Source organism: Pygoscelis adeliae, unplaced genomic scaffold, assembly GCF_000699105.1.
Source record: "Pygoscelis adeliae isolate BGI_AS28 unplaced genomic scaffold, ASM69910v1 Scaffold134, whole genome shotgun sequence".
Taxonomy (NCBI): domain Eukaryota; kingdom Metazoa; phylum Chordata; class Aves; order Sphenisciformes; family Spheniscidae; genus Pygoscelis; species Pygoscelis adeliae.
Window position 1 is genome coordinate 1880757 of NW_008824716.1, and position 11242 is coordinate 1891998.

The 11242-nt window shown below is 36.7% G+C and overlaps 1 protein-coding gene across 1 annotated transcript in view; it reads right to left on the reverse strand.

The window, feature by feature from the left end:
• DIAPH3 (diaphanous-related formin 3) overlaps positions 1-11242 on the reverse strand; it is a 234091-nt gene that overhangs the window by 198532 nt on the left and 24317 nt on the right. The window lies entirely within an intron of this gene.

The window sequence follows — 11242 nt, forward strand, 5'->3', positions numbered from 1 at the left end:
TCACTGTCCAGATTCACAAGCCTTTAGAACAATGGCAACTTATTATTAATCATAAATAAGGATGACAACAGCCATTATTTCCTTTTTTTACCCTCTTCATTGTTTGCACATCTTGCTTCAATGCACAGGAAATACGTTATTCATGTATTTCCAGCATTTTAAGGAGTTTTTAAAAGCACAAGTCAATGAGGATATGTCTTCTGGCCTAATCTACTATGTAAACAAGTAAAGCAATCTGGTTCAAATACTTTCTCTGTTGTAGAGCCTTTTATCACCTAGAAAATGATGATGTACTATGCCATGGTCAGGCAAAAGGTGATACAGGGAACATACTGTATCAGTCATCTTCAAAGTACGTATAACTCCCCAAGTACTGAATTTACATATGGTCACCAGAAGAACTGGGTGGCCAAGCTACTTTGATATAGACTGTAAGAAATAACATCACCCATTAGGTTTCCAAGAGGAACATCCTAAGATTCAATGATAACACAGACTACAACCGTGATCCTACGTTTATCCTACCGCAAGGAATGTAAGTATGAAAGTAGTTTTATATATTATTTTAGCTGAACTGTTATGGGGGTGCATGGCAGTCAGCATAATTTAGGCCTACTTGACAGCAATGTTTGCATATGTAGATGAACTTTAGTTAACACTACAGGAGAAGGGAATAGCTTAGTTACGAGAACAGAGATGTAACAAGTGTAAACAACCTGTTAATCAACGTGAGACCTGTGACCTTGTTGAGAAAATCAAGTCAAGCAGACTGTGAGCTCCAGCAGGTTGTTAGGGACCAAGTGTTAGAATGACCCAATTAAGCATCAGGCATTCTCCACCCAATCCCATAAATGATGGTATTTGGAGTCACTTGGAGAGAGAACCCCAAGGGCCCCACAACTCTAAGCCAGGAGTTGGGACCATCTCTCCAACCTCCGGACATGCCTGAGAGGACAAGGATGCTCAAGGTAGGATGCCATGACATGGCGTGGTTGGATCCACTGTACTAACCCATCTGACACCTCTCCTGAAGAAAAGCTGCCGTGACAGCATCTATTCTTATATTACTCCATCATACAACATACCTTGCATCAACAATAACTTTAAAACAGTAATAGGAGGAGGGAACAAGCTTTGCTCCTTCCTCTTACTTGAACGAAGAGCTGAAATTAAGTTCTATTCCCTCAGAACTTCTATGAAACTTAGTACATGCAAATACCTAAGTCTGCATAATAATAAACTATTGCTTTTAATTTGTTGACGTCAATAGGACAAAGCACACTAAATTCAATTATTTAAGTCAACTGAATAAAAACATTAAGATAGACTTCTGTAACTTACTCCAGTCTTAGACAATAACTAATCAAGTTATAACATGTAAACAAAACAAAACGTCACCAGTGGGGGGAAAATAAAATTTAAAAAAAAAAAAAAATCAAAGCTGATCTCATATGAAGCTGTATTAAAGCAGAACAAAAAAATTTTAAAAAAGGAAAAAAAAAGTTTGAGGGACAACTTGCAAAAAGCATCTATGATTAACACATCTTTTTCCTCAAAGATAACAAAACAAGACAACCAGACAATCTGTAGGGTCAGTAAAAGATCACAGTGTAAAGGAGTACCCAAAGAAAACAAAGGCCACAGCAACACTTCATCAAATGTTCTACTGGTGTGCAAAAGGAGTTCCCAAAGTAGAACAGAGACACAAACAGGTTCAGGGGTTGGCAGAAGAACTTACAAAACAAAGCCAACAATGAGAAGTCACAGAAGAGTATTCACCCAAAAGATTTGAAGAAAATTTAAGACAAAGAAACTTTAGTACTTGCTATTGCATTTAAGTTCTTACTGAAAAGCACGTTGACATCCAAAAAAAGGGAAGATGGCAGAAACTATATTGATATTTACAAGGAAGATCGGGACAAGATTTTCAGGAAGATCTGGACAACTACAGACTGGTAAGCTTGACTTTTCTACAGTGCAAACATATTGAAAGTATAATAGAGAACAAAATTAATGAGTAACATGAAAAAATGCAACATGAATAAGTGAACAGTACAAATAAATGCAACATGGCTGTATAAAGCAAAATCCTGTTTCACAAACCCATGAAAGTTGTTTGAAAGGCTCGAGGAGCAGGCAACAATGCTCTGATTGGCCTAAGTCTGGACTTCAAAAAACAAAAAATTTGTGAAATTTCAAAACCGTTTAGAAAAATTTAGAAAACAGTATGTTAAGTAGCCAAATTCCAAACCACTACAAAATAGTATTAAAGTTGATGTTTAGAAGTTGGGGTTTTTTTAAAAAAAGCTTTTAGGGCTCAAACATTATTTGGCTGTATTAAGGTTTGTTGAAGTAATGTTTCCTTGCTACATTTTTTTTTTCCTTGCTGTAAGTCCATCTTTTTATTTTATGCTAGCAAAGTGTGTAACGTAAAAAATTAATAAAAATATTAATTAAAAAATAAACCACATATAAGGCTAGAAACTGCAAGGCAATGAAAGCCTGTTCATGTCCTTTCTCCATATTCTTTACAGTGAGATCAATTACACTATCACCTAATGAGTAACAATAAAAAACCTACACATATTAAAGAGGAATATACCTATGGTGTGTTTTCTTTCAGAAAGGTACTAGCACTACACTACTAGCAGACAATTTTAAAAGAACTCAGTTAAATAGGAATATAGGTAACAGGACCACAACCTTAACCATTCTGTCTTAAATAAAATATGTTCCCTTGAGAGAGATCTTTCAGATTTGGGGCTTCTTTAAAGTTATAAATAAGAAACAACCCTCAGTTATTCTTCTCTGAACAACCCACTTGGAAAGCTTCTAAATTGATAACAATATGGGGCTTTAAATGTCACGGTGGATTCTTCACCTTTGTAGCGCCTGTCAGAACTATTCTTATGACACTTCTCCTCCCTGAAAACTGTTATTCCTCTAATTTTACACAATATGATTCTGTACATATGTCTGCAGTATTTTAGAAACCTAAAGGAAAATATGACTTATCATTTGTTTTCTTCAAATAAATCCAAACAAATCCTTTGTATTAGTCCTGAAGCCTGTTTCTGTGCATGTACTGTTTCTAAGAGTTATTGTAATACTTGTTTGTTTGTTACTGATGACACATCACTCTACACTAGGTAACAAAAAGTGGTGCTAACCCCAAAAAAGGAAACTATGAATACCAAAAGATAAATAAAAACAAAATCCTTAGACTTACCTACATCCAAACCCCAAACAACAATAAAAATAATATTTAAAAGCCACCTCAGGTGCCCAGTCCACTTTTCAAAAGTGGACTGAGTAAACCCTCCAGTAATTGTCTTAACAGCACCCAACAGAGAAGAAATTAGGACTCTCTTTTTGCACAACCAAGTATTTTTTGACACTGAAAAAGCTCCTCATACTCATTATTTCTCTGTTACGTCCTTTAAAATCTTGTTCAGAACATGTGGCCTTGTAGCCCAGTTATTTTTGCTAGTAACAGACTACAGGCTTTGTTAATACAAACAAGGTGGTTAATAGCTAACACCACATGCTTCCAGACTTGTCAGGCTTTATCGAGACTTGGCTTGCCTGCCTGGAGCTCTGTTTTATAGAATCATAGAATCATTAAGGTTGGAAAAGACCTCGAAGATCATTGAGTCCAACCGTCAACCCAACACCCCCACGCCCACTAAACCATGTCCCTAAGCGCCTCATCTACATGTCGTCTTTTAAATACCTCCGTGATGGTGACTCAACCACTTCCCTGGGCAGCCTCTTCCAATGTTTAACAAATTTTTCCTCACATCCAATCTAAACCTCCCCTGGCGCAACTTGAGGCCATTTCCTCTCGTCCTATCGCTAGTTACTTGGGAGAAGAGACCGAGACACCCACCTCGCTACAACCTCCTGTCAGGTAGTTGTAGAGAGCGATGAGGTCTCCCCTCAGCCTCCTTTTCTCCAGGCTAAACAACCCCAGCTCCCTCAGCCGCTCCTCATAAGACTTGTGCTCCAGACCCCTTGGTTTTGGTTTATTTAGCTGCAACAGGATTTGTCTAGTAACAGAATGACTACCACCCTACTAGCTTTAGATTTTTCTTAGCCTTGTACAAGTTTGTGGCACAAAGTTTACTGTTACATACATTTCTATAACTAGCAGATATCAATACAACCATAAATAAAATGCAGCATATAAAAGTAGAAGCATGGGATGCGAGCAGAGACGTGTTAGCAATACTGAGAGTTAATTTGATTAGACCATTAAGACTTCATTTAGACTAACAATTTCTTGGCTTTGAGTATAAGGTGTATTCCTTAGGCCCACAAATTGCACAAGTTGCAGTGTCACAACATGGTGGAGAATCTGATGAGCCTCGTCTGTAATTTGGACGCAACAAATGGTAGAAAATGCAGGCAACGAAAACAGTTAAAATTTAGTGCAACAATACCTTAACAGAATATATTCTCTTATTATCTAACTGTGGGCTGTATTCTTTATTCTTAAACCTTTTTGTATTTGTTTTGGTATAGGTCCACTTTACCAAACAATCCATTTTATCAGTATTTGTATTTTTCTTCAGCAGCCGTGAGAAAAATTTTTACTTCCCCTAATTTTGAGCTTATTTAGTTGAAACCTGTTATACCATCACCAATTTATCCCTCTGGAGTACCGAGTCTTTCATTCAATTGCATTTTCTTGATTCAATTAGCTCTGCCATTCAAAACCAGTAATTCAGTGCATTGACAGATGCCACCAACACCTGTACTCCTGTTAACATCAGTGAGGCATGTCAATGATTGTAGACTTCATTGGACAACACTATCATACAGTCAGTAATAAAGTACAGTACTGCAAGGTTACATTTACATTTCCAATAAAGTCAAATTCCATGTTGTTTGATTACATCAGAATTTTAACCTTTGTCATTGTTATCAGCAGTTTAAAACACAGTATATTTTCATGCAAAACTTTATGTAAATGGACTGCTAAGCAAGGAATCAGCATTTATCACACTTGATTTAAACTATCAATGAAGAGGCAATCAGAGACTGAACAAAGTATGCTACTGTGAAAATCCTGATCAAGAGCAAACTACAGTTTTATCTTTGAGATAGCAATGCAATTTAGATTAAAGGACGTCTACAGATGTAATTGCTGCCAAAAAAAAAAATGCTATTTTCTTTTAATTTGCCAAATCAACAAGGTAGATATGCACATGGGCTATTCAAATAGAACAGAGACAAGACACGACAATGAAAAGCAAGAAACACATCAGTAAAAAGTAGTTATTCTAGTATTTTAGTCAAATTTGATCAAGTGGGAATTTGATTGCAGTTCATAACCAGAACATACTTTAGCTTTCCCGGAATAAACAAGACAAAGATCTACTGAATTATATTAGCAAACTATTTCTATAGGAATACAAAGACAAAGTAATAGTGAACGTTCCAAACAGAAGTCTACAAAAAGCAGAATGAGAAAAGGTTACACAAGAGGAAGCAAACACAAATCTAAGCAAGGCATTGCTTAGACTTCTACCTTTGAGTAATTTGCTTCATGAAAACTTAAAAAAAAAATTAAAAAATTTTAAAAAGACTAATGATAAAGACAACAGCAAGAACCTGTTACTAGATCACAAACATTTAAAACATGCTCCAAATGAAACTATAATTCAATACCTAGCAGTTAGCATATAATACTTAAATCACATGATTGCAATAATTTGAAATTCATTCATTCACTTAGAAGTAGATTGTAGCAAGATAGATCTGTTTAGCGAACTTAAAATCTGTAAGAAAAATTAAATTTTAATTAATTAGTGTTAAATTCTATCAAGAAGAGAAACAAGCTTGTGAACACTGTAGTAATAACTGCAGTCTGGAAAGTTAGGTTTTGGGGGAATATGCCAAAACCAAGAGAAAGAGAAAAATACCCCTCTGAAGCTTGATGAACAGCATCCAAGTAGCTTATCAAAAGGCAGTTTTAACCAATAATCCAGGGAAGATTCAAGAGCAAAGAAACTTTTTGCCATCCTAAACTTTGCAGTCAGAAAAACAATATATTAATATTACCCTATGTTTGACAGTAAGCTAATTAAAAAACGTAGCAAGCTTAGTTCATTTAGTGTCTGCGTAAGGCACAGGGATAAACTCAGAATTCTCAAGAGTTTTCCAAGACAACACTGTTCAAGCTTCAGATACTTGTATTTAGATGCCTATATGTAGACAGATATCTATATGTAACTACATGCACCGCGGAACTCCCATTCTTGTTAATCAGTAGCCTACTAGATTCTTCTTTAAGGCTCTTCTTTAAGATCCTAGATTCTAAAAGATCTTCTTTATGACACACATGGAGTGACCAGGGCACTCTAGGATCCATTGTCTTTACTGATTAGGGACTCAATTCATCAGCTTAAACATGAACACAGAGTATACAGAGCACCATTACAGCTGCTTCAGTGTGTCCCATCCGGTTTACAAATGCCAATCCAGGAGGGTAAGAATCTCCTAAAGGAACCACATCATATCTACAAAGGCATCTGAAATGGCATTTGAAGTTCACACATGGGCAACTAAATTGCCCCTTGGATTTCCATTGGTTACATGAGAGTTTAGACTGGCTCAAATGCTTGATGGGTTGGCTTACTTGCAGACTAAATCCTATTTAGAGTCTTACATTGCTAAAGAGAAAGATCTGCCACTTAGGAAGCTCATTTGTTCCCAATCTACAAAGTTTTATATAAGTCCGATTTTTACCTCCATCTGTGTCTATTTGTTTAAGAAGAAAGTCTCAACCACAAAAATGCCTCAGAAAAACAAGAAGTAAAGTCTGTCATTATTTTTTTTTTAAATTACAAAGATAGAGGTATGTGACTTTTGTTTAGAAATACCAGATTATGATTTTCTCAACCTAAAGTAGTGCTAAATCTGTTTAACAACATGCTTAAAAAATTCTGAACATTCAAATACAGATTGGTATTTAGAATTATTAAATTACCAGAAAGCACTGCTGACGTCAGATCTAACAATAGTCAAACAATGAGTTTGTTCCCTGCTTCTAGAGTGTGGCTACTAATGAAAGAAATGCAGTAAGAAATAACAGATATGGTAATTTCTTCCACAAAAAAAAGACTCTCCAGTCTCTAATGCTGCTAATAAAGAGACCAAAGAGAAAACAGAGTCCAAAAAATTGAAACAACTTCTTAAGGGAGAAAGGAAGCTACAGATAAGTAATTCTTTTCAAGTGCTTGTCTCTACATGCATTCATACTATACACAATTCCAAGGAGTATCCGCCTATAATTATTTGTCTTCAATGTTCCTAATTCAGCAAAAAATGAAGAACAACTATCCCAAATGTAACATCATTCCTTGACAATTCTTGAAGTATATAACACTTAAGTAAAATGCCTGTGATGCTCCAGTTGATATCTCTATAAATGACAACTCTTGGGACACAGAACAATCAGTCACTGCTTGCACTCCAGATGAGTGGGCCCTAACTGCATTGTTTTACACTCAGTTACCTTGGATAAGATTCTGTAGACAGACTGACAGCCTTTTGAATTTTCAGCCATGGACACAAGGTGGGAAAGCTGTGTCCATATCAAAAAAGATGCCTCATCTTCAATAAATGAAGAGGTACTTCTGCTGAGGTAGTATGAGGTTTCATGAAGATAGGTAAATTAGCTTCCTAGGAAGGCAGAAGTCGTCGTGACCAAAACATTCTGGGCAAATGGTCTATATCTAAAACAAATTCATGAAGAGTCGTAGATTCTGTAGGTGGAGGTATTTTGTTAGTCTGTCCTTGAGAAGATGCCTGAAGAAGTGAAATTATTTTAGGCTCTAACAGCAAAAGGCATATAGTAATACACAGCTCTCTGGTGTACCTTCTAAAATTTTGTTGTGGTGCTGAGGACTGCAGTTTCTAAGTACTCTTTCCTGAAAGGCACCTCTAACCCAAACAGTAATTACATCTTGAGAGTATCCTGCTGTTTACAACAGGCATGCAGTGACGGCATGTAGAGGCACTTTCCTTTCTTCAGGGAAAAGCCGAAAGCAAATCTTTCACTTCACCTGGCAGTCTGGTTAGATGCTCCCTTCCCTTCTTCATCTCTAAAGAACTGCAGCTAAGTATAGTCCACCATGTTAGTTTTCAGAGGGTTTTCGGGTCTGTGAGTATATTCTATCTGGAATGCTTTTAAGGCCCTGCTGCCATATGGTAGGGAAATCTACAATACTTGACTTTGCACGTTTATCTAAGGGATGGGCATATATTGATGGTTGCACACATATTATTTTTGGTAGGGAAGAACTTTGCATGGATGATGATACAGTTCACCTGGAAAGTCAAAATTTTGAATGCTTTCCTCCATGAGGAACTAGACCAATGAGAGCAGGATATATCCTGCTAAGTGAGAAGTTACAGCTTGAAATTCTAATCCTCTGTGATTCTAACCAGTGATGCCCATCAAGTTACAGGATGCATGTTCTGAAGATTCCACAGTCGGTACTTTAAACTTGCATCTTCCCCAGTTGAAGACCAGACAGAATATACCTCGTCCTCTTCTGGTGGAAAATGTCAGGTACATCTCAGTAGCTCAGAGCAGCTTTTTCCTTGCATAGACAAGACAATCAATACTAACTATGTGGTAAGTATCATCTTACATCGTATCTTGCCCATTTCAATAAGAGGAACCGCAGTAAGATTTTCTACTTCATTTGTCTCACTCCTACTGCAACTTTGCAGTAAGATAGATGTAAAGAAGATGCATATTTAGTTAAATTCTGCTTGCCAGTATTAAATTGGCTGTAGATTCAGCTTTGGTACAGACACTATATTGATGTTCGTCAATTATTTACCCTTGCTAAAGACAAAAAATTCTTAGTAATGACTTTGAGATGTACCATCCACATGCGTGTACATTTACAGCAATCTTAAATAAATATTATCAGTCTCTACATTTAGATAAGGTGAGCTTTGCTCTGATTCATCCTGTTACATATGCAATTATGGAAAGGATCTCATTAGCACAGAACAACCAAGAATCACCAAGTGATTCAGGTAACCAAAATATCACAGACCGTTCCATCTCACATTCTCATATTATTAGATGAAAAAGAAAGATTAAATGGTATTCCCTGACAACTAAAAATACTGAGAGGGTAATGCTACTCATGAATAGATAAGACCTTTTACTTCGTCACAAAAACACTTCTCCTAGGACAGGCAAAAAGCACCTGCAGGTTTTCCACAGGGATGGTAAGTTCCTGAAAAATGAGCACAGAACTGGAAAAGGAAGAATTGCACCTTTGCTTCAACTTTGCACCTCTTTTTGGTTCTAACTGGAAAATTAGAAGGTGCTGGTATCTGCAACTAGAACTGTACAGAAGAACAACAGCACTCTTCCATTAGTTAAACTGCCTGCTTGAGGAACAGTGATGAAAGATGATGATTAGAGAGTAGAAGCATTCATTTGATTCTACAAGAAGAATGAGAAGAACTGGGCAACACACAATTTGTTGTTGTTGCAATCATTGTCTTAGATACATAAAAATGGGTTGTGTCAGAAGAGCTGTATTTCCTGCCTCCGTGAATTCAACAACCAAAGTAATAGACTTTTTCAGTTGTCGTCATAAATATACAAAGGAACCACATTGCCTCACATACATTTTCTTGAACACAGGCTTAAGGTGTTAAACTACATTTACTTTAACAAAACCAGAAGCTCAATATTACTCCTGGTTGTACTTATATTCTCAAACTACGATCACCGATCTTGTCTTGAACCAAAAACATTTAAGTATGCTTTCCATAATTTTAGATTTTATGAAAGATAAAAGGGATAATATTCTTTGCTTTCAACAAATGCAAAAAAGCAGATACATGGAGCTCTCACTAAAATACAAAAAACATCATACTGAGGCTTTTTATATATTCAGCCTTCAAATAACAGAAATGTTAGTCAATTCAGAATTGAAAAGGTCAGTTGTTAGTGTCAAATTGAACTGCCACAAAGCAAGCCTACATACATCAAGCAGATAATCAAGGCAAGTATGCCAAGTAACTGACAACTGTAAACTTTTGTCTCATTAAAACACTGTCAAAATAACCACTAGGTCAATGTCATTGTTATAAAAGTTTACAACCGATTCACACGAGGAACCTTGATTTTTCTGGTCTTTAAAAAAAAAAAAGAAATCTAGCAACCATTTGTGGAGTCTAAAAAGAAAAAATGCCTTTTAGCGACAAGAATGTATTCAAATGGAAGCTTAACTCAAAAAAAGGAAAACTTTCATTAAAAGTTTCCATGTCTACATAAGATACACCAAATTAAACAGCAAAATGTTACCTATTTTCAGGAACTTTACAGTAACACTCTCAGTAAAGCCAAATTAATATATCTAGCTTAAGTATTGCAATTGTAACATTTAGAGTAAATTCTCAGTTTTAAAAATGTTCCTATCTTCTATATCAGAGAATAACAAAATACTAAATGGAGGTATAGCACAATCATGAGAAGGCGTAACTAGTAAAAAAGTACTTGTTTAATATCTGAGGAGTAGTCCTAGAAAAATAAAAGTTGTTACTGCACAGTTAACAACTCAGCTGAAGTCTTCTGCACCGATTCGGTTATCTCATCAGTGGTATCTCACTAATGCAGTTGAGCATCACTGTAAATAGTGAGTATGAAAGCGCTCATGTTTATAAGAAAGAACTAACTGGTAAGAAATAATCAACTATGACAAGTTTTTCCCTGTGTATCAACTGTCTCAACTGCCATTAATATTGGTATCTACCTATTTCTTAAAGGGGCTGTAAAGGACGAGGCCCAAGCGACCGTGCTATGAGCACAGACAATGCCCCAAGAGAAAGCTCCAGAAGCCTCCAGAGGAGATAAAGCTCCAAAAGTTTTTACAAATATATTAATGACAAGAAGAGAGCCAAGGAGAATCTCCATCTTTTACTGGATGCGGGGGGGAACATTGTCACCGAGGATGAGGAAAAGGCTGAGGTACTTAATGCCTTCTTTGCTCAGTCTTTAACAGGCAGACTAGTTATCCTCAGGGTACTCAGCCCCCTGAGCTGGAAGACAGGAATGGCGAGCAGGATGAACCCCCCATAATCCAAGAGGAAGCGGTCAATGACCTGCTACACCACCTGGATGTTCACAAGTCTATGGGGCCGGATGGGATCCACCCGAGGGTGCTGAGAGAGCTGGCGGAGGGGCTAGCCCAGCCGCTCT